Here is a 27,448-nt window from a genome sequence, read left to right as displayed (position 1 = left end):
GCGATGAAAGTTCCGGATCTGCATTTATTTAGCGCGTGTTGACGATCCTCGTTAACGGACGTCGAAACGTTGATCACAAAGATCGATGGTCTCGAAGGATCGCAAAATTAAAAAATTTATATACAATTGTGTTTAATTTCCAAAGTGAATATTGTTTCGAAATTATATTTATGAATAAACATATCGACTAATAATCGTGATAACCGTTGAACTTCTTCGCCATATTATTATCGTTGAAGATAATCTATCACTTCGCGTCGACTGGCGCGTAGGCACCCGCGACCTGTAAACGAAAGCTAAACTTCGTAATCGTGTTACTTGCCCGAAGAACAGATTTTGTCAAACTTGTCAGAGTTCGACATCGTAGTTGATCGTCGAGGTTGAGCGTAACCGCCGCCATTAAATGTGCGCGGCGCAACGGGTTGGTCCGCGTTACTTAGAAGCAGACTTTTCGTCAAACTTAATTATCCCCCCGACTCGTCGATGGATTGATCAGCGCATTTTACCGGGGAACGAGGCTAACAGGAATTTCGCGAAATTCGATTAAACTTCGTGCATCGAGCACAGTGGCCCGTAGTCTCGTTTTACGCCAATTATTAACGTTTCAATTAGTAATGCGATACGCGGGCCCGTTAAATAATCTGTTACCGGGCGCTGCCCGGCGAAAGATTACAAAGCTCAAGAAATTTCGTTAAATATATGGTGACTATGCCCGCGCCCCAGCGGCTACAACTTTTCAATAGAATCCACTTTGTCTATTTTCGGGGCACGACATAGCATACCGCGGGTAGATTTAATTATACCCGGCACAGAAGGCTTTATTAGAGACATACTTTTACCAAAATTGCGTTACCGTCAGTGTGTAATATGGGGGGGAGAACGCGCCACAATTTGCAACAGTTAACGAATATTAAATGAACGAAGGTATACGCTGTATGAAAATGAAAATTAATATGGAACTTCTTCTCGCAAATATGCGCAAAGGAAACCGTGGCGTTATCGGGAAACGCAAATTTCCGCACAGAAGCATTACACCGGTCGGAGATAAATTCACGTTAATTCGATGCAAGAACAAACCGAAAGTGGAAAATAACAATGTTCCGTCGGAGCTTTCGATTTTAATCACGCGAGATTGCTGATTCTCGAAATAAATCGAAATTCGTTGTTAAACCATCGAACGATCGAAGGTTAATTGGGCTTCGACGGGACCAATTACGTCGAACAAGAGCGTTATCGTTCCCAAGAAGCTTAACTATTTATAATTGCTTCGTCCATTCGTCTTTTCTTCGTCGTCAATAAACGAAACTTTGTTAATTAGGACATCGTCGTTGTTAATGTCGGTAACTAATTGGCATCCAGAGCGTACGACGGGGGGTCCGAAATAGTTATCCGGCTAAATTCAAGCAGATTGTTACCCGGCGCAAACTAGCCTTGTGTACATCGGCTGCGAAGGAACTTGCACATAGTTGATCGTAGTCGCTTCCTAGTTCAGGAAAGCCTTATCAATTTCCGGAAACCCGTCGATGCTTTAGAAACGATATCAGAGCCCTCGAAGCGCACGCAGGAGTCAAGCATGAGTAATCTGATACGCGGCGCGGAGTATAATTTCGTTCAACATGCGGGAATGTATTTTTTGAAGTATCAAGTTATTCAACCGTTTTCGAAATATCATATTATCATTTTAACATTATGAGATAGCAGCTCGAAAGACGAGGGTAATTTACTGTCATGGGAATTTCTTGGTTTCTTCGCGAAGGGAACACGATTATTCTAGAATAGTGCAAGTCTCGTCGCTGGGATTTAATATTCTTTTTAATTTTATTTCTCGTAGAAAATTTTGATCATTTCCCGCCTGTATCATAACATTTTCAGAACTTTGCTATAAATTATACGGTAGATAAAAGATACATGTACGATGAGTAAGTAGAATGAGCTCCTCGAGATTTGGCTGTTTTCTCGGCGAGACGTGTATATCTTTGGAAGGATATTAAACTGTGAATGTGTAGAACAGAGATCCGTTTGAATAAATAACGCGTAAAGACGTCGCTCGCGTCGATGGTCCTAATTCAATTTCGGTAACTGGAGTGCACAGAGATTTGCGGAATTTCGCAAATAGTTTCGCATGATGTGATAAAACAATCTATGTAGTGGTAAACGTGTTAACGTAGGAGTCATAAAAAAGAACGTGGTAGGGCAAAAGCTTACGAGACCAAAGGGGATGCTTTAACGGCCCTATAAATTCCAACGGTCATCTTCCGCCTCGAAGCTCTGGATAAGCGTCCCTGTAAAACACGAACGAGACGAAATCCCGCTTCGTACAATTAACCCTTTTAAACCATTCGACTTTTTTCTCGCGCCTAGAAAAGTGTCTGCGTCGTCGCTTATTCTATAATGTTATTCTACAATCAACGTTTCGAGTTGTACGAAAATAAATCGTGGCTGGACAGAATTCCGCATTTTTAGAAATTTATTTTATTTTATTTGACTTCGCCTGAGTGGGGTACCAGATACGTCTGTCAAGTGGGTATGCTGTTTAGAAACCAGAATCAATACTGTAAACTGACACCATGAAAGAAGAATGGAACAGGTTATGGATCTCGTCCAAAAAATACAAAAATGGACGAAACAACACAAGATTTTTATTAACCATTAGCCACCAATAATGTGAAGAGAAAAGACTGAATAATCATGATGAGGCTACGAACAGGACACTGTAAACTCACACACGAGTACTTAATGAATAACCATCTACTATATGAATGTGGAAAATACAACGTCCAAAGATAGAAATACAAGACAATATCAGCCATAGTCTTGATGTCACAGAAGCATATAGAAGATACCCTGAAATATCTGAAAGAAATCATCTACAATATAACCACGCCAAAAGAAGAGGACCTAATGACCCAAAGGTCGATGCGACGTAAAACATGAATTGAAAGAAAAAAAATGCTGTAAACTGTTTCAATATATGATTAAGTGGATCGAGACTTAGAAGTTTGAGGTTGAAAAGAATCTTGACGGAGGATACCTAAAACAGGAGAGCAGCAGGGACGGTGATAACGCGTATTGGCTGTGGCTGATCAAAACGGGAAGGAAAGAGGTCGGAATAGCTAATTCGATATCGCGTTCGCGCTATTCGAATCCAATTATCGAGTAGTCGGACGTATAATCCGGTTCAATCGAACTAAAGCGCTCGCTAATCCGTTGAAAAGACCGCGATATTCCTTGCCCGGCTCTCCGGAGAATTGAAATTAACCTGATACGAGGTCCACGTTATCAAGATTTAAACAAATCCACGGCTCAAGTGACTGATCGCTCGCAACAGGTGGGATATGTTCTCTAGGCAGGTGGGGCACCGTCGAGCTGAGCCAGAAGCTTTGGCTCGGGTTAGCGTGCCAAGAACCACCCCTTTCGGCCGCAACCTCAAACTCTCGTCGAGCAAGCCGATATTGTAATTGCCAGTGCTACCCAAGTGGCCTAAGATTGATGAGGTGGAAGGCAAGTTAGTCGAAGCGTGCTAAATGCAAGCTGCTGGCTGATCCTAAAACGAGGAAAGCGTATTCCGCGTCTCGGCCTAAATCGTTTGTCATCCGGCCTGGCACTCGGGGCATTTCGCAATTTCGCGTTTTTCTTCCACCGCCTCCCGTTGGGGATCTTGTGCTTTTCCCTTTGCAAGCGGTCGCCCTTCCAGAAAATTCGCTGACGAATCGGGAACCAACTTTAATAAACGTCAATGCAACGCGCGATACTCTACCTGCGTCGCGACACTCGTCGAGCTCGCTGCCTTTTAGTTTCGCTGTTCCCACAATGGGTACGGTGCGCCACGAAGTTCGATAAACTTTACAACTCCTGATTTATGCATCGACGATATTTATATACCATAAAATCGTAATCATTCCTGGTCGCGTTCGACGTCGTTATTGGTCGTCCGCGGGGAACGAAACACCACGATCAACCGTAAATCCTTACGATGGAATCCCGAAGATACCGTGTTCTCGATACGGAGGAAAAACTTTAATTCGGACTTGAGGAAGCTTTGGGAATTTTTACGCGGTGCTTCGGATCTCGTGAAATATGTAGAGACGAATAAAGCGTTGCGCGTTCCTTCTTTTATTTAAACTGGACTGAGAGGAAATCGTTTAAGGGAGTCTACTGTATAATCACTCAAAAATTCGATATTTTCTTTTTTTTTGCATTTTCTTGAAAGATGTGGTCTTAGAAATATATAAGCAAAAGCATATATAGAGCTATGATCCTTCCGTTTAAGTGCGTTTTTCTCAAAAGTATCTTTTCTGATTTGGCTCCCATGATATCTCAAGATCTACTTGACCGATTTTGTTCAAACTTGGCGTGTACCTTCAGTACATGTGTTGCTACAGCCTGTACTACAACGAAGTCAAAATCATTATTATTTCCATTCTTTTTTTTTAGCCTACTAAAATTAAAAACAATACAAAACGCTGCCATTTTTTTAATTATCAATTTTTGTCTGTCTTTTTAGATCCAACTATAGAAAAATGTATCCTAATTGAGAATCTTTTTCATTTTTTTGATTTAGTCCGACAGAACGGCTAAAATCATGGAAGCCATTAGAACACTTTTTCTGCCATTAATTTTGACTATATCTCATAAAAATTAGTGAATATTACCGATGCAAGAAGTTAGGTTGTTTATTCATAAGAAAATACCAAAAAGAAGATCCCCTCAATGGTAAAAAATATGTTTCTGTGACAGCTTTTAGAAAGACTAATATTTTTAAATGAAACAGTGTATGGACTCGTTATATATTTTCATAAATCGTATCGAGCTTGATAGGATTTACTCGAGACGTTAGAAAGTAATTAAATAAGCCTGTACTAGGTTGAGGATTTCGAGGATTTTATTAAATTTTCAGAACGATATCCTTGGCCTCCTAAATATAATTACGTGTCTGGTATCAGCCTCTATCTATTTCTAACACATTGCCTGCCGCCGTCAGCACTCAGCCGTCCCACCAGCATTTACGTTGCCCTCCGTCGACAGTAATGTGCCCTCGCGAATTGCCCACGATGATTTATCATCCTACGCATACATCTATGATTGAATGTGCCTCCCACTGGCAGAAACATAACAGAATCGTTACTAGGTAATATTCGAGCCATCGCGCAAGCTTTGCAGTCGATTCTCTGTCAATCGTAACGTCAGTGCGAGCTTAAGAGGAGAAAATCATCGGTGATATTTCGCGATACAAAAACATAAATTTTACAAACTCGATACGAATATATAAATTTCAACGAACGTCCGTAAATCCGTCGTTTGCAGAGAAATTTTAACGTACGATGAAAACTGAAAAGTTCAAGACGACATTAGAAGCGAAGACGATGCTTTCCTTCGTATTAGTTTTCCCTTATTAAATACAATCAAGCGCTTATGAACGAGAGTACCGAAAGTTCCCGTAATTTTTGAAAACTTAATATTCCTTTGCCGAAAGGACGCGGAAGAAACAGGTCCCGGAAGTGCATTATTAAGATCTATTAGGGAACCTTTCGACGCGGAAGCAAAGGCACCGGCGAAACTTCGCCGGTTCTCGCAATTCAACGGGATCGCCGGTAATCTAACAAACAACTCTTTCCGACGGTTTTCTTCTCCCAAGCCGTTTCTCTCGCTCGTTATCTTCCGCGCTGGATTGGACGGAGCGTTTATTGTTTCAAGCGAGGGGAGCACTCCCGGCGAAATGTTTTCCCGGTCTTACCGCGCGTCGTCTGGCCCACTTAAGTACAAATAACCCTTGCGAGTCCGCGGGGCCGAACTTGGCTGAACGGCTCGCCAGGGCCAGAAGTGATTTGGACGATCGCCAGAAGCATCCAGGCCACGTTGAATCATCCCGATCCACCCCGTGGCTCCTCGAACGCCGCGAATCTGCGATAAAGAAGTTGCAAATCACTGGCGGAACGCTCGCGACCCGCTCTTTCGCTCGATCAGCCCGCTCCGACTAACATCTACGATGATTTCTCTCCTACTGACCGGTCAGAATGGACATCCGTTGTCGGATTTACGGCTGCTCGCGAGTTTTATCGTTCCAATGTTATCCATTATGGGGTTCGATCGGCTATTTAACCCACGGACTGCAGGTTGCAATTAATCGCACTAAATCTGTTAGGATTTATCGGTTTCTCAAATCGCCTTATCGTTCCCCTATATTTATAATACGTAAATGGAATTTTTAACTTACAAAAATTCCTAGTTGCTACTTACAAGTGAGACTTGTGACAGTAACCGCAAGCCTGATAATCCCACGTGATTTTGTAAGAAGTGTATATATGTTTAAACCATGTGAATGTCATAGTTGGCGTTGATGATGGATCGATACCTCATTTGTTTACGAGAGTCTGCACCGAACTCTGATCTAGAGTAGTCACTTATTGTACGCTCATGTTTTTTATGTAATTTTTTTTCTTGTCAAATAGTTATAGTAATAATAGCCCGAATCATTGAGTCCGATCATACACCTGTAACCATCCCTGACATCCTTACACTTTGATTTAGTACCAAGAAAATCAACGGAGAGCACCTCAAAGCAATAAAGGGTTGGAGAAAATGGACAGTGGAAATCGTAAGGTGCCACACAGTCGTGAGAAAAAAATTTAGGAAATGTTCTCATTGGTCCGCCAGCGCGCCATCGTCACGTCGTGGCGCGGTACCCAACCGGAAGGAATGCCAGCATTAAAATTTGACGAGGGTAATTTCGCGTCTATGCGTACCTTCTCCATCGCCGAGCACGAAATCGCAATGAAAAAGTTTGAAAACTTTACTTTTCATAGCCCCGACTTATATCGCTACTTTACACCGTTACGTAAAACGTATGTTTTCCGCGAGATTTACGCGCCCCCCGATCGCCCCTAAGTTCGATCGTTCGAACGATTTGAGATCCTCTCGAGATTCGATCATTAAAATCACTCTTCCCGACGATCAGTATCTCTCGAACGACGATTTTCCATCGGCGATCGTTACGCGAAAAAAAAAGAAACTCGAGGCTGCATTTTCTGCCGTTCGGGCACATTCAACCGCCGTAAATTCGATCGGAGAGCAACAAGAGATTTCTCCCCGTAGGTTGTAAGTTAAAGTGCCACGGCAGAAGGAATCCGACGAAGGTTCCAAGTGGTGGGTGGAGGGGGATGGAAGGGGGGGGGGGCTGACTTTGAAGGAGAACGCGACGAAGGAATAACCGGCAACCGTAAACAAACTTTCGGCTTTATCGAGCGAGGCATTGTGGGTTAGAGACGCTGCAAATATTTGATAGCCGCTGCTCCTTCCGCGAAACAGAAACAGAAGAGCGAGACACCGATGGTATCTCACCATCGCCCGCCCCCTTTCTCCGCCCTTTTCAACTTCGTCATCCCCATTCGTTCCTTTCGACTACGTCGTTCCACCGTTCCCCGACCACCGCCCGAACTCATTCTCTGTTGCATCATTCGACATCGTCCAATTCCTATCCACGGTGAAAGAAACAACTACTGGGGGGAAACCACATCCTCGCTAAGGGTAGTCCCGACACCTCGAACGGAACAAATAATTTCATTAGTCGCGTGTTTGTTGGGAAGATGTGACCATTAGACGGAGGCAGTAGGCGTTGGAAATTCTAACGAATTGAACGTTCGTTAAAAGAAAGAAAGAAAAGAATCGTGGATTTGATTGGTGCCTAGATCCGACAAATGTACATTTTTCATGTATATTTCTAGATGAAAATCTTACAGATTTGAAAAATAACTTTCTTCAGCTTCAATAACTTCCCAAAATCACAACCCTCGCTCTCCTCGAAACTATTGAATACACGGAGAAGTCTTTTCAATAAATTCAACATGGCTTTCGACATTTTTGAAAAAATACCATAAAGAAACTGCTACATGCCAAAAATCTGCGACGTCGTTTGAAAACATCAAAGCTTGATGAAACTCAATCAACTTTTTTCCAACGCACATTTCCGATTATCGAAAGAGTTCGAAAAAATAGTGACAGGCGTTACATAATTTCCTGAAATGGATATTTAATAATTCCTTTCCCGTCGGTCTCGATCGACGATGAAAACACCAACGTCGACCGCGTCGAACAAAAAATTCTGCACAAACAAGGGGAGAGATGTTACGCGACTAACTGTTCCCGAATACGGGTACATACTTAATTTTATGTCCGTACATTCGTCCGGTAATAAAAGAAGTAAAAGAAGGGAACAGAGAAATAGACGAAAAAAAAGGGGCGCGCGGATGGAGAAGTGCAGACGAGTTGGAATTTTCACCGAGCAAGAGTCCCTTCGAAAATGCGCCAGTCCCTGCAGGCCGTTTTCAGAGGCGGGTTAATTATACCACCCGGCGTGAGAAGGGGGAAGCACGTAAAAAAAAAAAGAAAAAAAAAGAAGTCTAGTCGGGCAGCACACATTAAACGTGAATTAAACGTCAAGATTTCCGTTTCTCCGCAGCGAAAAAGGGATGACGATGGCGGTCCGGGTCTGTTTTCGGTCCCTGGGTTTCCCCGGTTACTCGGGGTTTGCATTTATTTGTACACTTTCGACCGACTTTAAGAGCCGTACTAAAAATTTCCTCGGTCCGCCATCGACCCGTGCGCAAACAGAAGGAAGGAACATTTTTCATGTAACCCTGCTGAAACATCGTCGCGGCCGCTGTTCGAGAACACTGGCTGTCGAGAAAAATTCTAACCGCCCGAAAACATTGTCTAACAATTATGCAAAGCGTTGTCGGATCCGTGCAGTTGAAATAAAAATTGAAAAAGAATAAAAATGATTTTCCGGGGGGTGTAGCGCGTCCTATCGACGTCCCTCGATGTTGGCCGGTCGCCAGGCCAATTATGCGCATGCAAGAACCGTGAGCTAATTGACGAAAGTGTTTGATCTCGCATCCAGTGAGAAGCTCGTGAATTAATGCTCCTTTGAACGAGAACTCGCTTTTGCTCTAACCCTCCGACCAACCCCAACTGGGAAACCTCTCGCTTATAGACTGTCGGTTCTGTCTGAAGAGAAACAGAAATAGCGAAAGGAAAAGAGAAGGGTAGGTGGGGCAGCGTTTAACTTTAATTGCGTTTCTCTTGGCGAATCCTTAGAAAAGACCCCCCCGGAGTCGGTGTTGCGGGCTCAACCGTTCGTCGCTTATGCAACAAGATTTCTACGTTCGCACTTCTATTTTGATTCGGTTACGTAGCCTTGCTTACGTAACGTTGACGGTGTGATCCTCCCGATGAACTTTGTCCACGATACTCCTATGCTGTATTTTTTACGCGGATAGGTTCTCCGACTGTTACTCATTTTTGTGGCCTTTTCCGTTTGGTAGACATTACTTCATTCGTTTTGGATTGCCTTGAATGTTATTGAATTTTAGAGCGACTGATCTCGAATATTGTTACGAGAGAAAAAAAAGGAAGACTTCTTCCTGCACGTCGATTATAATTTAATTCTTGCGACGTGGGCGTTGTTTTATTCTTGGAAATTAGTGTCGAAGTTTCGGAACGATCGTTATTGAATTTAAACCGCATCCGAGAACAATTTAACGTAGCTTCGATCGAGAGGGATGTAAGTGCTATCGGACGTCGACGAGACACGGCGAAGATCGGCCTTCGGGGAGAAGAAGGCAGAGAAAGAAGAACGTGGGGATAGAATAATTGAGGCAACGATGAAACAAGGGCTTCCTGGTAGTCTCGGGGCCTGCCTTTTGCCTTCGTTCAATCAAAACTCCTGCCTCGGAGAAAGAAAAGACGAGAGCGAAACTGTCCGGCTTGTAACGAGGAAAGCTCCGTGGCTCGTCCCTTGTTGTTCGTCTCGATGCTTAAGTACGGTCGATCGGGGGTCTAGAAAAGTGGTGAAACGAAAGGCGGAAAGACAACTTAAATAAGAAGGGAAGAAGCGCCGAAAATTGATATCTTTTGTTGCGTAATCACGACCGGGAAAAGGGAGAATCGTTTAAAAGGGGCTTCATTATATTTTCTATAACCGCGTGGTGTGCTCGTGATAGATACGGAATCTTTCCCTTTTTACGAGGCAAAAGAAGGTATTACTGTTTAAGATTGTAGAATCGTCAGCAAAATTTAATTCTTCCCGGTAATTAAAAATTAAATTTCCCATCTTGTATCTTTGATTCTCAATCTCATGATTCGGATCCTATTATTAGATAGTATCGAACACAATTTGTTTCATTAATAAAACGAGACTTTCATTTTATTGGAAGCAGCAGGTCCAAAGAAATTTTTATCCGCCAAGCATCGAGCGGTTCGTGCTTTATTACATAAATATGGGATCGTTCGTTTTATTCGTTCCCGCGTAATATTCGCGAAACAGTAGTAATAATAAAAAGAGAAGAGCGAACGATACCGGTAGAGAGATACGCTAGCGACTCGGCTACCAGGTTCGCATCCAAAGATATACAAATTGGTTCTGAAATTGAGAGGAAAGCCTAAAAAGGGAAGAAGACCGCGACGGAGCAGCGGCGGTGCGAGGGGGGAGAAGAAATTGGCGGGAAAAAGTAGAGTGGTGCAGGCGACATTCTCGAAATTTCGACGAAAACGAATTTTCGCGCTTTCACCGTAATTTCCTCGACGCCATTCCACGTGGAAATCGCATCAAATCAGTGGGTGGATGCCGTATCGCCTCGCTTCCCGCCACTCCGCGAATCCGAACTAATATATTTCCGAAGCAACTCGATTGCGTCGAGTCGAAGGAAGATGGAGAGGTAGGGGCGCGAGAGGGAACCAAGGGGGGGTGGGCGAAGGGGAAAACGGGAACGAACCGGAGAGAGAACGAACGAAAGAAAAGGGAAGACGGGAAGAGTGCTTTGTATCTGGAGCAATGGTGGCTCCGTATCGCGAAGGGTTGCCGGATACCTGCTACCCCTACGTCTCATCCTATTTGTTTCTAGTTGCCGGTACAACGCGCCCTCCAGCGCGGCGCGTAGAAGGGCGGACGCGGCGGTTTGTCAATATTCATTATGTTTGCGTCGAAAAAAAAAAAAAAAAGAAAAATAGAGAAGACGACGACAGAAGGGAGCGGAACGGAGAGAAAAATGGATACGAATCGAAACGAACGACTCTCTGCGCGCGACGCGAGATACGAAAGAATTTACAGTTTTATGAGTGTATAAAGGGCCGCGGGTAAAAAGTCCCGTGGAAAAGGAACTCTTTTTTTTCCCCCCTCCCACCCAGCGAACCAATGTAGCCATCCGACTGAATTGATACCCTCGGAACCGTCCTTTGTTGCTTCAATATTCTCGGGCGTGATTCTATCGAAGTTCCCACTTTTATGGAATGCGTCGCGCGAAACGAGCTAAAAAAATTGTCCGGCCCTCCGTCGGAGCCCGTAACCAGCGTTGTTTTTAATTTCACGGCGGACGTTGGCGTCCCCGATACCGTTTCTGTCGCTATCCGCACTTTGTTTTCTTCGCGGACAAACGACTACGGAACTCCCAGCGCGCGTATTACGGGCGAAAACGTTTTAACCGAGTCTGCTTAATTTAACGTTCGACTACTTTCGAACGCCCGCGAATATTCATCGAGCGCTTTGCTACTCGATTATTATTTGAATATTTATTTATTTGTTTCGATAATATGTGGGATCGATCCTATCTGTGTAGAATTAGAAACGTTGCCTCGGCGCGTCTGAACACTTATTTACTATTTCTACTTGCAATGACGCTCAGCTCGGATTCTATTACATTCGAGTGCAATGGAATTACAAAATTGGTCTTCTATTGGCATCGAGACAGTAATATAGATATAGAATCATTAAAAAATGTTTATATGAGGTTATCCAAATTGAGTGACACATCTTTCTACAGATGATACTGCTGAACAGGCCTGTTGGTCTTTGTTATATCTCACTGTGCAAGAACGTGTACAAATTGTTGAAAATTATTATAAACGTGTACTGGTATAGTAGTTTATAATTGGTACTATACACTAGCTTCTAGTTAGACGCAACAATCATCTGATTGCTTTAACTGTATACTCCTACTATTGTTTATGCGAAATAACGATCGCATAGCGTTTCTGTCCAATACTAGGTGCCGTCTGGTTTTAGGGAAACCCCTTAATAAAAAATTGTGTAAAACGAGACGATCATTTGAATGATATTCCACAATTAATGTTACGAAGTGGATTTTACATTGAAATAAAGAAACCTGAAGTATCTGAAATAGTCTGTGTTTAATTTAAATTAAAAGCCACTCAATTTGGATAGCCCTATAGAATCGGCACGTAAACGTTTCGAAACCAAGTAACGAATTCGTCAAATGGAAACTCGATAAAAATCGGGAATGGAAATGCGTCGCAAATGATCCGGCGGTTAAGAATACCGGATCGACGCGATGATTTCCGCGCGGATGTGCAGCAATATGAATGGGTCTCTTTATTGCAATTAAAGCGCGACGGTTTATGTACGAAAGGAAATAGGTCTACGCCAAATATTTGACGCCTCGGCGTGCACCCCGGGATTTTCAGCCGCTGGAAACACGGCCCTGTACTTCCCGGGCCGTAATTTAATTTGATATTCCCCTTTGTTAATTTGATAGAGCAGCGAAGCGAAGAGAGGAAAGAGAGGCAGGCGGACGGGACGCGGATGGCTCGAGAGAGAAAAATACTTCAGATTCCAGACTGTATCAGCGACGGGTACTCGTGTCACCTGAACCCCCCCGACCACCCCCTCCGAACCCCCGTTCGACCGATGGTCGGACCGAAACGTATCATCGTTCTACCTAGCGCGGCCAATGCGATTTAACCGCTCGCCACGCATCGTTCCGCTGATATGACGCCGACGTTCGCTGACGTTTCGCGGCTCGTGATACCGAAATTACCGCGACAATAATGCGCCCCGCTCGTCATGCTCGAATTTACCTGGAACGATTCGCCGGGCACGGACATTTCACCGGAGGTTTCGCGTGCGTTTCGATTGCAGAGGCGCACCGCGGTATTCCGGGCGATAAAAGTCGGGAATATCTGAGAATTTGCACGGTCGAGCCGTGGCCAATAGGAGTGTACGTCGTCAAGGGGACATCGTAGATTTAATAGGACGAAAGGGCACGAGAGACGGTGGGCAGAGGCGCAGTCAGTATGCGGTCATAACGAAGCTGTCGACATGATGGATGAGGAAGAGGGTAATGCTACGATGGTTCCTGAAGGGAGGACGAAGAGGAGAGGCAGTCAGCCCATCGTCCAGCACGATACAAGGGATGCTATCGCTATCGGACCCGCACACCCTGTCTGTCATCAGCACGCCTCACCACCTCAAACACACTCGGCCCACCCGCTGTACGCATGATGGAATATGCTGCATTATATAATTATCCCGTAGATGGTATCTTCACTGGCGCGACGCGAAATTAGAAACTGTCGACCGTGCAAGACAGCACCGCCCGAAGGAGTTTATCGCGCGAAAACGTGGAACCGGCTTCGCCGCCGAAAAAACAACGCGCTGCCTGCGATCTGTCGATACCCCCGTCAATTTTTATCTACGCCGTATCGCGCGTATCGGGGAACTGTAATCGTTCGATCATCTATTTAATTAAACCATCGTTCCGCTGCAACGTTCCGACCGTTTCGGTATTAATTTCAGCCGAAGGTTTTTGGACGTTCGCGTTCGACGGTTTGATAGATCCGCGGGAGAAAATCTTCTGGTCTCGTTGCGACGCGCCTGCGTGGAAATTCTGATCGTTCATAGTTTTGACGCGTAAGAATCTTGCAGACCACCAAAGATTATGTGAAATTAATAATGAAACAACTCTAGGTATCAGATAACGTTTTTTATAGATTTAAAAAAGATTCGTTCAGCCTGAAACTGAAAGAAAATTTAATCCCAAAGGGCGGTCCTTCCGAATGGAAACAAAACAAAAACACACCCGTAGGATTGACTGTTTCGGGGATATAAATTCACACGAACGGCGACTCTGAAAACTGGGTCGAGCGTTTTTTTCTAAACGAAAATACAAAAAAAGATTCGTAGGAGTTTCCGCTACGCGGGGCCACACTTTGATGAAATAATTTATTTGTTCGGCGCAAAGGCAGAGGCGCAATATGCACGTGCATTCGTTATCTCAAATTGAACTATGCATTTTTTTACATAAATCCATTCCTCTCTTTACTCTAGATATAAAGGAGTTAAGGTACAGCCACTGGAAACGTTTCACCTTATAAGATACGGTGGAGGATCGATTCTTGCGAAAAATCAGGTTTGAAAATTACAATCAACGTAATCACTCCAATGAAAGTTGGCTATAGTTACGGTTATGTCTCGTGCATAGCATTTTCGATCATACTTGTTGCTTACCCTCCACTTGTCAACACCGTTGCAATAAACGAGGCTCTCGTGAGGAATGTTGCTTTAATCGAGATTCTACTGTATTTTATATTTTTTAGTATATTGACAATTTTTATTATACATCAGGTCGATGATTCGATATCCTATTGCTGTAATTGTAGACGTTTGAGAATAGTTCGTCGTGTTCTGATGAGTCTGTGGAAACAATATGCGGATCGATGTTTCTCTTGTCAAGATTGTTACGTCAACGACGTAACGCGCGTAGAATTACCCGCGTCTGAACGAATTTGGAATTTGATCGCTCTTAAGAAATAGGAGGAAGACTGTTTTCTAAATCAAGCGTGCACTCGTAGAAGCGTAACTCGATATTGTTTTGCTTCGAATAGGGCTCGTTTCGAAAACAATGAATAGAAATAGAAATGATTTTATTTAAGCGTGTCTGAGAGTTCGTGATTTATTTGGGATTCGATGCAACCTCCAACGTTCGATCGCGCCAAACTTATTAATTAAGTTTCGGATGATCGTGCGTAGGATCGTGGCCAGAATTTGGCGTAATTTTGGTATTCGACGGGTCGCGTGATGCTCACAATCAGTTTTCGTCGTCGAGCCTCTTTCGAATAACGCGACGTCGTTACGCGAGTAGAAACGACACGAAGAATCGTCTTATCCGAGCGAGAAAACACGAAACGTGGAAAGTTCTTCCCGTGCGTTCGCGAACAACAATAAGGGTCTTTGCCGGATCCAGCATCAGTTTCTATTTAGTTACGCTCTCTGCGAAGCCGTCTCGAGGTAATAGTAACCGGAGTGTCCTGAAAGGATGACTGGAGGGGTGGAAACGCCGCGCGACGCGAGACGCTTCGTAAAAGTTTCCCCGAGCAGAAGCTGTTCGCCTCTAACAATTTCTAAGAGGAAACATCCTTCCTGGGAAATTATTGCGCTAAACTTCAACGCCTTAGGTGCAAAATAATTATATCCACGCAGACACGGGTTCTTTCTCCTTGTGTATCGATTGTCGCGATAACAACCCCCGTCACCCGTTCTCCGTAATTACTGACGTTACTCTGGCCACTAGTAAAAAATGAGGCTACTCACTGGTCATCAACTCTTATTAAAATCAACACATTTTTACATTCACGAGGTATTCATAAAACAAATCTATTCTTTTTCATGATCATTCCTTGTACCGAAAAAATTTACGTCAAGGAGATAATATCCATTTAATTATACGTGTAAAAATCTACCAATCTACGAGAGAAAAAATAACATTTTTACAATCGAGTACCACTGTATATATCACAAATAGTAAATCTGATTTTTGAACGAGGAAACTGTTGAGTTCGTTACAAAGTTCTATGAAAACAGGACGAAATCATTTTAGTTTCAAAGTAAAAGTGTTTCGAGGTGGTAAGCGCCGTCCATATATAAAAGTTTATCGCTATAATTTTGTCCTTGGGCGTGAGAGGGCCCCGGTCGACTCGAACAGCCGATATTTCGTGTCGTACCACGAGAGGACACATCGCCTTGAAGAGGAGCGAAGGATTCATACGCGCGCGATAATGTCCTGTTGTTCGTTGCCTACGACGCGCGTAAATTTCACGTAGCGCGACTACGAGCACACGCTCTCCATCCCCCCCCGTAGCCTCTGTCATCCTTCTACGGCGTTTCTTCGCCAGCCTGGTCCACTTTTTCCTGTCATAAGCATGTCCTGTCAGCGAAAGCATTTTACGACCCGGCGTTATCTGCATCGCGCTGGCTTCGTAACCGTATCGACACACACGCGCGCGCGCGTGCCTTCTTTATTCTCTTAACACGAACGAGTACGTAGCGCCGGTGGTTTACGGTTCGTCCATAAAAATGACGCCGCCGAACCGAAACGCGACGTGTATGCCATTTTCTCGTCGCGTTGCCCTTAACCGGTTTCGAAACACCGCGATAAAAATACGTTCGCGCCTCTGGCCGATACTCGCGGCGCGCTTTGCCGTTTGCATCAAATTTTCATAGAACCGTCTTTGACGTACACCTCGTACATATCGACGTGGTCGCGCCACCACGGAATTTCCTTGCGCGAAATCGCCGATTCGAAACCGATTTATCGAGCTCATTTTCATTTGGCGAACCGAGACGAATATTAGGTTTTTCGTCTTAAACCCGGCAATAAAAATCGCGACGAAATCGAATATTACGTAATAGAAATTCCCTGGTCTCGCCCCCCGGTAAATCCAAACTCGCAGAGTCCGCTGGAACCGGGCAGGAATATTCGCACCTCGGCGATTCTTCATCAGTTGCAATTTTAATTAAAGTTACTATCAAGTTGCAGCGATATTGCGTTTGATTGGCAAGTTTTAATTTGATACAGGACCCTGGAGTATCGAGCGAACCTTTAAACCCTGTTTCTGGCTCCCTCTCGCTCCCTCTCTTTCGTTCCAACCTCGATCCTTCTCTTTCCACCCTCCTCGTCGTTCCGACACCACGCCCCCTCCACCCCCCGCCCCCCTTCTACAATTTCTTCCTCTGTATCTATCTCTTTCAATCCCCCCCGATCGTGCGTTTCTCATTCCACTTGTCAATTTAATCAATGTACGCAAATTACAGCGGTTGTCGGTGTGTAGGTGGCTAACGCGAAGCGATTACAATGTGCGAGCCTCGATGGACGACAGGGCACACGTATCCCACGCGAAAGGGTCTCGACACGAAGAGCCACGTCATCTCGTCCGCAGTGGTAACCGAACGATACCCGACATCGATGATCCAGCTTCCTACGCGCCCGCCAAAGTTCTTCAGCCTGTTAGCTGCGAACTAGCAGGACACCGGGTCGTTCAGGATGAGTCCCTGTTACACTCGTGTTTACAATGGCTCAGCCGTTCGTGCGATTCATATCCCTGATCGTTCTATTACGCTGCTTCTCCATTAGCTCTCTGTACTTCGTGTCTCTTTCGCGCGTCCACATAAATACCTAAATCGTTGCAGCAAGAAATAATTACTGACACCCTACGAATTAACTCGATCGATTCCTAATGATGAAAACGGCTGAGAAAATTATAATTACTGTCAGTCGTATTCGTACACTGTATTGTAAATGTTTCTATATGAAATTTTGAAGATTGGAGCAAGAAATAATGAACCCAATAGTGAAAACAGCTGAGAGAATTATAGTTACCGACACTCGTATTTATACACTGTAAATGTTTCTTTACCAAATGTTTGCATATAAAATTTTGAAGATTATATGTCAGTGATAATAGAACGAAATTTTAGTTGGTGGCAGGAACATGTTAATGCATCAGTTTTCCATAAGGAAGAGCAAACAAAATGCAGAAACGGGAATAGAAGTTTATACGCGTACGGATGATACGTATACTAGCAGCATAAACAGAATTCTAAGAAAGTGGGATACCGAAACAGTCTTCACCACATGAAGAAAAATTGGACAAGTAGTTACATTCCCCAAGGATCCATAACTGCCAGCTATCCGCGTCTGGGATCTACACTTTGCTTAGTACGAGGAAAGGTATACATTAAAGAATAGGAGCGTGAATATGCGATTCAAAGAACTGGAAATTGCAAAATGTACAAGGGTAAATCACAGAACATGATCATCTTTAATTGTTATACACTTCGTATGTGACACAACATTGTTGGCAAAATCTCAATTTCACCTTATGTAAAATATTGTAGAAAATAATAACGTAATCAACCACGCCTTAAAAATCGAAATGAAATTGCAATATGCACAGTTACTGTACCAGAATTATTATTAAATATTTGACAATCATACTTTGAAGCACCGTAGGTGGAATATTTTATCCGGCCAGCTAATTTTATGTTTTGTTGTTTCGAATGGTTTGGCTAGCCAACACAGGTGTTTAGAATCATTAAACTTTGATATCTATCGCGCGTAAAGTTTAGCTTGATCCAATATGCGCGATTAAAGTTACCTGTCTCCCCTCGCATCTGGGTGTCTCTTTCTCTATTCGTCTCCCTCGTAGCAGCCACCGAGGCGAATTCCGTTCGGCTCTGATCTGGCGAAAGTAATTAAACCTACCTCACGAGCCTAAGCCTAATTAATGTGTACCTACGTACCGTTAGAGAGCCGGCCAGAAAGCAGACGGTTTACACCCGACAATGCGTGCGCCGTAACTATGAGCCCGATGTCTATCAAAGGAAGTAAATTTCGTTCGTGGTGCTTCCCAGTGCCGGATATTGGCTGGATCGAGTCGGTTTACCGATATTCGGAATCCGTACGCCGTTAATTTCATTTGTTCTCCGTTCCCTTGCGCAAATATGATTGCACGTACCACCGTAGAAACGGAATAAAGAAAGGGCGCGCTCGATGATCGCTTTTACAGGCTTGAAAGTCCCTTAAAATACTTCCTTTCATCTTTACCTCGGAAACTGAGACTTGCAGTATCCTCGAGAAAAGATTCGTAAAAATGCACGATTTAAAACTGCATTTTTCTTGGACAGTATATTTAGAATCTTTCCAAACTACTACCAATGTGAATTACTCGGTAATTTCATAATCTTCTTCTACAATTGTGTTCGAAATTTTTTAAGTATTAGACTACTTAGATAAATCGTAAATCGATTGTGTTCCTTTTGCATCGACCGTATAACAATTTCGTGAATTTCTAGTGGATTCTTAGACCTGATTAGTTAGTTCCCTAGAGAGACAAGCAACTCCCCCAAGATGAAGGTTGCGTGGAAGTTTGGGTTAATTAAAAGGAACTGATTCCCAAGAAATGACCTGGTCGTTGGGGACGCCTCGCAATGGTAGTCGTTTATGGTCGCATTGCTCAGAAATTACTTTTCGTTTGATAATTTTGCTGCATTTGGTCTTGTTAAGAAATACATAATTTCTTTTGCTTACTAAAATTCTTTGTCCAAAAATACATACAATTGATCAGTGTCGCTAGAAGCTAGTAAATGAACGCATTTACATCATTTTTATTCCAAGTTCCGATTATCTTTCGACCTCGCAGCTTCCTCTTTGCACGTTGCCACCGCGTCGTTTATTAGTCGACGATGCTCAAGAATGTTTCTCAGTCGCATTAATCGTGGAAACGACCGACATCAGTCATTTTTCTCCTCGAACAGCTTACAGCTCGCGTCGTCGTGCCGTCGACAGTTATAAGCGTTCCGTTCGCGACGACTCCGCATGCTGAATAACAGGTTTTCGCGCGAGCGTGGCTGCCTTTCCCGAGCATTTCCACGGAGTCGGTCTAATAGAAGGAACGAGAAAACAAAATGAAAGAACGCGGAGGGGTTTGGCGAGGGCACGGCAGTCAGGAGTGGCAGGAGAGAAGAAGAATCGTGATCGAGGTTAATAATAAAGGTTTGTTGAGCGTGTATACAATAGAAGACACTCTGTCTGCTCGCGTTTGATCCCCGTAACAAGCGGAGCTCCGAGCCGTGAGAAAATCTAGAGACGGGTGGAGCTCGATGGGCGATAGCGGGTGTCTCCAAGGTGACGATTCTTCGCGTAAACCCCCCCGTAGCGTGACGACATTAATTATGATGTTTAATCCACCGGATATCGGTGCAGTATCGCTCGATGGACGTTGAAACCGGTGAGCCGATTTTTCTTCGAACGCGTCCTTTTCGCTTTCTTTCGAAACTTTCGTCGAAAGAATTCTCACAGGCAGAAATTGGTCGGAGCATTTCTTTTATTTTTGTTTATAAAAAATTAAAAATCTTTGGAACTCAGCTGTAATTAAAGGCCATATTTCGCGTTCAACGATTACTCGATTGTTTCCTTTGTATGTGCCATCAAGATATTCAAGAAATCATTTTCAGTTTTAGAATCGTGATCTCAGAATTCTGTAAATATTAAAATTATCCTTGCAACGTATTGTAAGTTAATTTATTTTGTTAAAATTTTATAAGCGATTTGACTATGTAAAATCCACATTTCTAGTTTCTTATATATTACCATCTTTTGTACCAAAGGGTTTATTCCCATTAATAAATGAATAATATCTTCCTTCAGATGGTAAAAGATAGTGGATGAAAAAATGTCTCAAAAAAGAAAAACGAAACGATTTCGTATTCGTATAGTACAACTGGCCTGCAAGGAAGAAAATAGACAAGTTTTCACGACAATGGTCCTTTCTGTCGATAAAGTTATCTCGCTGAAATCCGTGCAACGTTCGACACTCATCGAAATTCGATTAGGTGAGATTAATTATCCCGATTGATCGAGTCGTTTCCATTCTGGGCGTCGTAGCAAACATTATTCCGGCTACGTCGTCAAAAGAATCGGGTAGTATCCGCCGGAGGGAGAGGTGGAGGAGGATCAACGAATATCGATTAAGAAGTCGTTGCCGTTGGCACCCTGTAATGGGCAGCCCCCGGAGTCAAAGGCAACGGAAGCTGTGTTCGCTCGTCGTCGGGGGCTATGCAGGCGAAACTGCTCGGCAGAATAGCCGCGCCGGAACTGCATCCAATCGCAGCTTGAATGTCTGCAATTCCAGACGCCATTAGGCGGCTTATTATTTCGTTTTCTCGCAGGATATCATCGCGATGGCTGCTCTCGAGGAGAACCGTTACCCGTGAACATGGGAAACGAGATTCCGCCATTGTATTTGTGTCGAGGGAAAGAATGCACTTGAATTGTACCGCAAGCTGCTTAGCAAAAACGCGAACGCTTTACCGATGTCTCGTTAACGCGTTTCTTCCTAAAAAATTTTAGCAGCTAAATCAACGAAACTTTTGACGAGCACGATGTTTACGAAAAGTCGTGTCACCGGGTTGCGCCGAATCGCAATTTGCGTAATTCCGTCGGTTCGCGCGAAGAACCGGGAATTACAGGGAACATAAATTACCGGGAATAATTCAGTCCGCCGGGAGATTCCGTTTCTTTCCAGCCGCTCTAATTTACGCGACGGCTTGTCCTCGAGTTCCGTCCTCATGGTTAAGTCGGTACCGTTGCTAATAGGAAAGAATATTTTCCTTTTCCGTGACACCAGACATCTCACGGTGTTCTTATTACGGCGTTACCATCGGGCCGCCGCCGAGCGTAAAATATGCTTCGCGCGGGACGTGATGAACGGGCGCCGCGAGGAAACGAAGTAGAAACGGGCAAGGCACGCCATTGGAAGAAGGATGAAAACACCCCGACGGGCGCGAAGAACAGGAACGGGGGCGGAATGAAAAACTTAGCGGCGGGTCCCTGGATCCGAGGTCGCGACCACAATCTCTATAATGGACTCGCTACAGCGTATCCAGAATCTAGGTTCCCGGGGCGGGAACGGGAACGGGAAAAGGGGGGAGAGCCATTTTGGTTCGCGACTACGATACCCGTATTATAATCGCGACCAACCGTTTTGTACGTTCCTGCATTTTATTCGCGATGCAATTCTGAACGCGTGTGTGCTCGATGGACCGAAATGTTTGCACTCGAAAAATGGATTTTCTATTGTCGATACGAAAAGTCTACTTTAGAGGAGACGTCGTGCAGACGCTTCATTAACTCTGAAACTATTTTGGTTCAAATTTGTAATTGGGTTTTCCACCACCATTAACCACGAATATTTGAGACAATAGGTCGAATTAATTTCTACCGTTTATAGTTTAAAATTCTAGCTAGAATTATTCACACTATCGCTATGGCGGTTAGCGTTACAGTGTCGATCATTATTTTTGGTTTTCGTTGTTACAAATTCTTGATGTCAAGTTTCATAATCACGAGGCTACTCAGTCGTCATATTAAAATCAACACATTTTTACGTTGACGAGGTATTCGTAAAAGAAATTTACGTGGCTACTCTTTGTACGAACAAAAAGGGGGCTTCTCTTGTAACAGCAGTATAAACACACAACTTTTATAGAATTTTTTTCTAGCAAACTATTAATGATATTGGCTTAGGCTTTTTAAGGTGTAAAAGGATATTCATAAGACACAAAAAGAATATTTTTATTATATATTTATAATTTTTATAATCCTTTCAAATGATATAACCATTATTGGCAATACAGTATGTGTAAAAATCATCATAATCTAAAAAATGAACAATTTTCTTAAAGTTAAATAGTTTATACTGGAATTATACCTATTTAAAAAAAAAATATGGAGAATTGGGCGAGTTGTGGAATATTGAAAAACGAATTCACTTTTTTTGCTAAATAAGTAGAGTTTACATCGATAAAAATGTATTATAAATACAAAGAAAAAACAGATTTGAGGTATAATCCCCAGAGAAATATGTACTGAATTGACCAAGCTATAACTTCGTAATTTTTTCGAATTCGACTTAAAAATTTTAGGAATTGTTATTACACGAGAAAAGCAACACGCCAAAAATCAAATTTTAACGTTTGCCCCGATGTAGCGCGTCTTTCCTTTCCAAGGACGTCGAGCACGACATCCCGCCGCAATACTGATAAAAAAGGGAAGACTTAGAATTTCCTGATACACACCGTATGATATTTGAAATCCAATACCTCCGCAGCGCATATCTTCGAACTGCTCGGTACTCGACGACGAACGTAAACGGGGAGAAACGCGGAAAAGGGAAGAATCTTGTTTTCGATCAACATTCGCGAAACTCCCCAACCCCCCGCATTTCCATGCATCGACAGTGATATTTTCGCAGTTGTTTCTCGTATCGAGGGCGATAAAGCGGACGAGACCGTTACGCGAACGCGGTCGTCGTTCCTTTACGTGGTCACGATTTTTGAGAAATACGTGTGTTAAGCGATCGATAAGTAGATTGATCGATAAGGCGCGGGGTTGTCGCGCCTGACCATACATTATACTCCCGCCGACGTTTCTTTTTCCACCGCGGTTCGCGTATTTCGCTGGCACGTTGTTACACTTTGAGAGCGGCATCTGGCATTTCGGGGCGAGGAATTTCTCTCCGGGTCCCCGGGAGCCGAGGGTGAGTCAAACAGAGGTCCGCTGTTGCACAAATCAGCGGCTGTACATGATGGATGTTAAGGGACTATTATTTCCCATCGATATTTCGAATATCGCGTCTGGTGTATATTGACAGTCGATGCTTGTTATCAGCCTTCTCTCCGTGCCCCCATATTAAAATATGACGGATGACGTGATAAAAGTTGCCCGAAAACTCGGAATCAATATCCGGCGCGATCCGTTCCCATCGAGGCGTACGTAATTTCCGTAGACCCGAAATTATTCGCAAATTTTAAGAAAGGATTTTTGTTTGTCGTTTCGATTACCATGCAAAAAAATCGACAAGGGTTCCTTAATCATGGCGGCGCGAGGGAATCCGTGCTCTTTTTATTTAGCCGTAAAAGCACGGTCCATCGACGCTGAAAGCTTCTCGACTTCTCGTCGCGGGCGGGGGGGGGGTGAACTATTTGTCGCTTCGAACCTAAATTCCCGAATGTTCTTTCCCGTTGTACAATGAGCTCGTCCGATCGTCGACTGACGTCTGGTGAAGTTTGAAATAAAGAAAACGAGTAACAGGACAAAAGAGCGAGAGAGACGGGGACGAGCCGAAAAAAAGGTAAGGAAGAAAAGATGGCGGATCAAGGAGGGAGCGAGTGAAAGAGAGAGAGAGAAGGGGAGGAACGAAGGGCAAGAAGTAGATTGATTCCCGGCCCTGTCCCCTCAAGACAATTTGTACTCGACCTCGTACGCCGCGATCGTCTCTTCCGTTCACTCGTGAGCGGCAAGTAAAACGCAGCTTCTTTTTTCCAACCCCTCCCCCGCCACATCTTGGCCGTCCCCGCAGCCCTTCTCCCGGCAGACTGCCGCTCATCTTGCCTCGCCTCGTTCGAAAGTCAGACACAGGGAGGGCAGAGTCCTGGAACCAACGTGGATATACCTCCCCATGTGAACCCACGAGACGGCATCACGAGACTTACACTCCGACTCCGTGGTCATTAATCACCCGGCCTTCTACCCCGTAACACCGTCGCTGATGAAACGATGGCTTCTTTCGGCCCAAGAATGATCCAAACGGGTGCCGTCTCGTTCCAACCACGCAGAAACGATACGCGAATTTACTTAAAACCGTGGTTGTCGATCGTATGATTCGCTGATAAACTATTTACAGTCACGGGAAAAGGATAGAACTACCCTTCGGCACCAAATTTTTACTGCAACCCTCCTTAAAATTTCAGGAAATTAAGTGGACTCTCAATCTCAACTGAATTATTTTATTCAATGTTGATTCTTATCAAATTGGTAAATGAAAATCAAGTTTCTTTCGAAGCATCTAACCCTCTGCACTTCTATGTCCCACTTGACATTTTTTCAAGTCCAACTCAAAGAGATATACACTTGAAAATGATAAAATACAACAATAATTTTTAATTACCGTAAATTTCAAATGAAACACTTAAAAACATTGAGAGCAACTGGTAACAAGATTGAAGTATAATTCGGAGTGCAAAGGGTTAAATAACAATGAACTACTGGAAGATTACAATAATCCACTTGGGTTCTGTATAGCAGATCATTTGAACCAATTGAGTACCGAAAATAAAGAATTATTGTTAGCAAACAGGTAGTAACAATGTCACCTAAATTGTATTTATCGTGACCAAACGATTTATATAACATCAGAGACATCCGATAGCGAACATTCGTAAAGGTAATATTTGCCCAGAGCGGTCAACAGCCTAAGGACCCCCGACGTACGATTTATTAATTTAAGAAACTCCTTCAGGATGATATAGAGTCTCAAAGTACATAGTACAATTTTTCCCCCCCGGTAGGAAAAGAAACCATTTTCCCCCGACGAGGTTCGGGGGATTAATTAAGTCCCTTCTAACGGTATAGACTTCACTGTCGACTTTTCTCATCTTGAACCTTCTTTCTTCCTCTGAATTCATCTCTCGATTTGGTTCCATTCTGGCCGCTCCACCCTTTTCCCTCCCGCGATCGCCCCCCGCCGACGATTTCCTTTTTCTCAGCCCTCCGTTCCCGAGGATTCTCCATTTAGCCTTTCCACGGCTCAAGCCTTTCAATTTCGCACCACCGCTTTTGGAGCAGTTAATATTTAACTCCGGCCCCCCGAAAGGAACGACCAAGTTTTTCAGACCGGCTGTCTAGAGCGGATCCAGCGGGGAGCCCGATGAGCTGATCTGCATGCCGCGCACCACTTCCTAACCTCGTCCTTAACGAGGCGACGACTACCCTGGCTCGCCACCTATCCCTGCCCTAACCTTTTTCAGCCCGATAGGCGTACTTTGCATTTTGAAGAGCTACCGCGAGCTGCGGATATTTCCACGGCGCCGACGACGTTACACGATTCGGAAAATCGATCCGGCCGCGCGAAATTATTTCGAACCTGCTCGGGAACCGAGTCCTGAACAATGTTCTTAAACGGGTAAACATTTAACGGAATCGTTGCATAGAAATTGGACATCGACAACGGCATTCTGTTCTATAGGGTTGTCCAAATTGAGCCTCACATCTGCGTCTGACCATTTATTTACTATTTCTACTTGCCCTGACAATGAAATTACAAAATTGATCTTCTATTGGCATCGAGACAGCAATTTCGTGACTCTGACACAGCATAGATATAGAAACGTTACAAAATTTTTATATAATGTTATCCAATTTGAGTAAGCGAGGCTGCTTAATTTAATGTTCGACTACTTTCGAAACCCCCTGAATATTTATTCAGTACTTTGATACTCGATTATTATTTGAATATTTATTTATTTGTGTCAATAATATGTGGGATCGATCCTGTTGTACGATAGAGATAAATCCGTGTAGAATTAGAAACATTGCCTCGACGCATCTGACCATTTATTTACTATTTCTACTTGCGCTGACGTTCGACTCGTACTCCATTGCATTCTAGTGTAATGAAATTACAAAATTGATCTTTTATTAACATCGAGACAGCAATTTCGTGACTCTGACACAGCATAGATATAGAAACGTTACAAAATTTTTATATAATGTTATCTAAATTGAACGTCACATCTTTCAATAGATGGTGCTACTAAACGGTTTGATTGTTCTTTGTTATATCGTGCACACGTCATCAGTAAACATAAATTTATATAATAAATACACTGTGCAACTATGTGTACAAATTGTTGAAAATTATTGCAAACGTTCAAGTTTTGGTCGAACTTGTTTTCGACGCCTAATTTCTCGTGGAAACATCAACTGGCTCCCAAGATCATACGATCCAACTGCATTAGACATTTTCTAAAATTTATAAAACAAAAAAACAATATTATAGCAGACATTATTGAAATAGAACCCCAATTATGTACCAGTGTAATAGAAAATTGTCTCTTGACTTTATATTAAAATAAAGAAACCTGAAGTTTGTGTTTTATTTAAATTTAAGGGTGTGACACTCAATTTGGATAGACCTACATATAAAGAATTGATAGATTCCAATATTCGATCAAACACGGAAGAAATATTCAGTACGAACGTACATACGTGTTTTTTTTAAATTTTTAGGGATGAATTATATTTAGTTGATCCATTCTTTTATTTGTATTCTCGTTCCCGTATCGAGTGTTGGGCTTGCTTTGGAAGTATATAAATCCGTGTCTTCCCTACGAAAATTTACGATCCTTATCACGAATCGTGGAACGAATTAAAGAGGAATTCGCGAAATTTCTATGGAACGTTAATTACGCGAATGGCTTTTAATATAATCCAGCCGGAAAGATGTTCCCGCGCTAGAACGCGGAGATACTCGGTGCTCGAATAAAATTCGAATAGATGGTACCGATGAAAATAATCAGATACGTTTAAGGAAATGGCGAATCCGCTCGTCGACAGCAACGCCTCTGGAGACGATTCAGCTGTAACGATTCTCGGAGAAGCCCCGTTACGTTTCCGTGCTCACGCGTAAAAACCATCCCTCTCCGTTCTCCCTTCCGCGCGATTCTCGCCCCCTTCTTCTTGCTCCTTCGGTCCTTTCGCGCCGCTCTCTTCAATTCTCAATGTCTCATGGGGAGTACTTTACGAGAGCCCAACGAAGAAGCTCAGAAAGCTCACGGCCCTTGAGTTTTAACAATCGTACTTTCATTAGCGCGCCGACGGCTGCCAGAGAATGCGGCAAGCTCTTCAAGGGGTGTCGAAACGAAAACGTTTCCTTTCATTTGGCGCCAAGAAATTAGATACAACGCGGCTCGTTTGTCAGCCTGCCGATAATGGACTCGTAAACAACGGAAACGAGATCGCCTCGATGCTTCGATCATGCATCG

General features: G+C 43.5%; 1 protein-coding gene across 2 annotated transcripts in view; it reads left to right on the top strand.

The window, feature by feature from the left end:
• LOC122405486 (CUGBP Elav-like family member 4) overlaps window positions 1-27,448 on the top strand; it is a 464,283-nt gene that overhangs the window by 298,441 nt on the left and 138,394 nt on the right. The gene's annotated exons all lie outside the window — the stretch shown is intronic.

Source organism: Colletes gigas, unplaced genomic scaffold (assembly GCF_013123115.1).
Source record: "Colletes gigas isolate AHSC1104 unplaced genomic scaffold, ASM1312311v1 Colletes_gigas_Sc00004, whole genome shotgun sequence".
Classification (NCBI taxonomy): Eukaryota; Metazoa; Arthropoda; class Insecta; order Hymenoptera; family Colletidae; genus Colletes; species Colletes gigas.
Note: the sequence above shows the minus strand (reverse complement) of the source record. Positions and strands in the feature narration are given on the sequence as shown.